General features: G+C 35.9%; 1 long non-coding RNA gene across 2 annotated transcripts; it reads left to right on the top strand.

Moving 5' to 3' along the window:
• The first annotated feature begins 1,402 nt into the window (after window positions 1–1,402).
• Window positions 1,403–2,822, top strand: LOC133793858 (uncharacterized). 2 transcript variants are annotated; one of them, XR_009874994.1, is made up of 2 exons: window positions 1,403–1,812; window positions 2,084–2,822. It is a non-coding gene; the product is annotated as an uncharacterized LOC133793858 (long non-coding RNA). The 2 variants fall into 2 exon arrangements; XR_009874993.1 differs by having other exon boundaries at window positions 2,334–2,822.
• The last annotated feature ends 762 nt before the right edge of the window (window positions 2,823–3,584 follow it).

The following is a 3,584-nucleotide window of genomic DNA, read 5'->3' on the forward strand; positions in this document are numbered from 1 at the left end:
CACCAACACATCTTATTAAACAAAAATGAATATAAAAATATTTATATAGGTGTCCAATTTTATTTTTTGGCTTGATTTCAAATATCATAATAGACACAATCCTAGGTCATTATTTTTTCTCAGCAGCACAAAACCACAAGAAAAATAAAAGGAGAAGGTTGTACGGTGGTAGGGGCTCGAGGGATGGTGGTTGACAGTAGCAGGGAGGTCAGGGTCGGGTTGTATAGCGGTAGGGGGCTCGGGCTTGGCTCGACGGCAACGATTGATGGCTCGGGAGCTGGGCTCGACGACGGGTGGGGGGTCTCAGGTCTGGGCTCGATGGTGCAGAGGGGGTCGGGGTCGGGCTGTATAGCGGCAGGGGCTTGGGGCTGGGCTCGACGACAACGATTGGTGGCTCGTGGGCTAAGCTTGATGGCAGGTGGGGGGTCTCGGGTCTGGGCTCGATGGAGCAGGGGGGTCAGGGTCGGGCTGTACAGCGGCAAGGGCTCGGGGCTGGGCTCGATGACAACGACTGGTGGCTCGATGGCAAGTGGGGGGGGGGGTCTCGAGTCTGGGCTCGATGGCGCAGGAGGGGTCGGTGTCGGGCTGTATAGCGGCAGGGAGAATATTCATAGTCTGTTATTCATATTTTTCTCCTTTCTATTATGAGTTGATATTTGTTCTGTTGTATCACAACTGCAATATATTCAAGTAGGGCCTAATTTGAAGTAATTTGGATACAATTGTTAGTTTTGAAGTAAGCACAACATGTGAACTTGAGATATATGGAAACTAGTGATTTTCTACTAATTGTGGCCATTGCAACTTGCAAAGCTATTGAGTTTTGAAATTTTTTACTTAATTACTCGTGTTAATATAGGGTTGCCTACAAAATAATCAGACAACTCTAGAATGAACTCTTTTTCCTTGGATACATATTTGAAACCAAGTATGCCTCTCTTTCCCTCCACATATTGAAAGAGGTTTATTAGTCACTCCATTGGGACTAGGAGGGAGGTATTTATGAGAGAACATATAGTTTTATGGTGTCACACATGTATTAGTAGTTAACGAAAGAAGAACTTTTGTTGATAGATTTTTTTTTCCACTCCAAAAACTAAATGACTTATTTTTTTTCTTGCTTGGGAAACCCCATGCATGCTTGTTTCATTTTTCAGTAAAGAATATAGTGAAGTAACTACTTTATATCATGCTTATTAACTATTGAAATAGGCTAGAAACTGTTGAAAATATGATTTATAATATTTAGCATCCAAGAGGATGTAATAGTGCAGTATTTGTTCTATATTGATATTTGAACGACTGTAGGTAGCAATTGAGGTCGTGAAAAGGTAACCATCATCAAAGATATTTCCTAGCTTTTAGTAAAAAGAATATAACACTAGTTAAAGGAAGAGATTAGGAAAGTTCGATGAAATTTTCATGCTATATAACCTTTTATAGGATAAGATCTTTGGTAGGCAATTAATTAAATGTATTGTTTTGTAAAAAGGTTTTGGATAATAAGTTGAGGGCAATATGATTCTTTTGAGAAGTTTCTGAATTACTTGAGATTTTGGCACTAAATAGATCCATGCATTATTGGTGAAATACAACTATATTTTTAGTTCTATATCTTGTATTAATTTTCTATTTCTAAGTATGCTGTCTTCCCCTGACATTTTCATTATATGACAAAGGATACTGGCTAATCGGCAGTCTGCTGCTCGCTCAAAGGAGAGGAAAGCTTGCTATATACAGGAACTTGAGCGAAAAGTTTAGACTCTTCAAACAGAAGCTACAACTCTATCTGCCCAACTCACACTCTTCCAGGTATGTGTTGGTGAGCTTTTAGCATGACATTTATTTAGAACCTGTTTTAAGACTGCACACACAGGACACAAGGAACCTTTAGGCTAGAAAGTTTAAAGTATTCAACAATTTGTCTTATTGAAAAAAAGGTGATTATATGAAGTTGATGTTAGAATTTTAAGAGAGATTGCCATTATTTTATTCAAAGCATTTTATATTCCGATTCTTTCAGTATTTTATATATGTTATTTCAAAGCATTTTATATATGCTCTATTTCTATAAATAATTTAGGGAATATTGACTACTCTTTCCCAAAGCAATGGTAAGTACATGTATGACTATGCAACTATTTCATTTCTTGTTGAAGTATTCAAGGTACTTCTCTTAATTTAACAAGTAAAATCATTTTCACTTTTCCTCTTGGTTCGTGGTTGAAAAGTAGTTTTGGTTTTCCAGCTATCTAGTGATATTTATTTTTTCCTTTCCACCCATACATCACATATATTGATTTTCTTTTACGATTTTGTCTTTTAAACTGTAGCTATGAGTCTCTAGTTTACTACTATGGAGAGAATGTCGAGCATCACCTTAGTTTAAAGAACTAAGACTTTTAAATTGAGACTATCAGGTATGTATTCCTTAGTTTAAAGAAATAAGACTAACTACTTAAGCCATGAGGCTATCCAGTTTGATAAGAAAAATACAACTTTTATATAAATCATTTTTGTGACTGAAAACCACATTCATCCTTTATTATTTCTTCTGCAACCTCAAGTTCTCTATTTATTTTAGTTTTGGTTTGACTTTAATGGTGTTTATTCTGTATTGTAGGCTAAAACTCTACTTGGATATTTACGAGAACCAAGACAATTATATAAGAGAACCAAGGCAACAAGAAATTCTTCTTCAAGTTGTTGGGTATTATTTTCTTTCTTGCTTGTAAGAATTATGTACATTGAGGATTTGATGTATTATTTACATTGAGAATAATGAATTTTTATTGAGAATTATAATGAATTTTTATTGCGAATTATTTAGTCTCATGGGGATTTGATGTATTATTTACATTTCAATTGTATCAACAAATGATGTATGTATATGAATTTGTATTATGATAAATATACTTTTTTTTTTACAAGTTATGGTAATAATAATTAATTATGTGAGTAATTTTTTTTATTTAAATTTATATCAAACTTCAATTGTTAAAAATATTATTAAAAGTTTTAAAAAAATATTTATCGAAAAATTATTATATATATATAAATTTAATGTTATAGCGAAAACTATTAACTGTCGGTGTTGCCAACAGCGGCAACACGTATTAACTGTCGGCGTTGCCAGCAACGACGACACCTATTAAATGTCGGTGTAGCTAGCAACGACGACACCTATTAACCGTCAGTGTAGCTACCCTTATGCTGGCATAGGCAAATACGACAGTTAGTCGACTGTCGTTATTGCTCAATAGCAACAGTTAAAAACTGTTGGGATAGCCCGTTTTTGTAGTAGTGACATAAACTACATTGACAGTCTTGTCCTCCAATTAATTAATCAAAGGCTGCAAGAAGAGCGACTAGAGACTGTACGAGTGGTCGAGATGGCACGAGAGGCCCAGGAAGATCGGGAGCTCGGGGCCAAACTCCAAGTGGGCCTAGAGAGTTCTCAACTAGCTTCAGGTAAATTGTAATGCCCTGGATAGCCAAGACCATTACACTGTGTTTAAATCGTGTTTAACTCGCTAAACGATACATTAGGCCATAAACGTGCATCTAAATGTAATTACTGGTCC

This window comes from Humulus lupulus, chromosome 8, assembly GCF_963169125.1.
Source record: "Humulus lupulus chromosome 8, drHumLupu1.1, whole genome shotgun sequence".
NCBI classification, from domain to species: domain Eukaryota; kingdom Viridiplantae; phylum Streptophyta; class Magnoliopsida; order Rosales; family Cannabaceae; genus Humulus; species Humulus lupulus.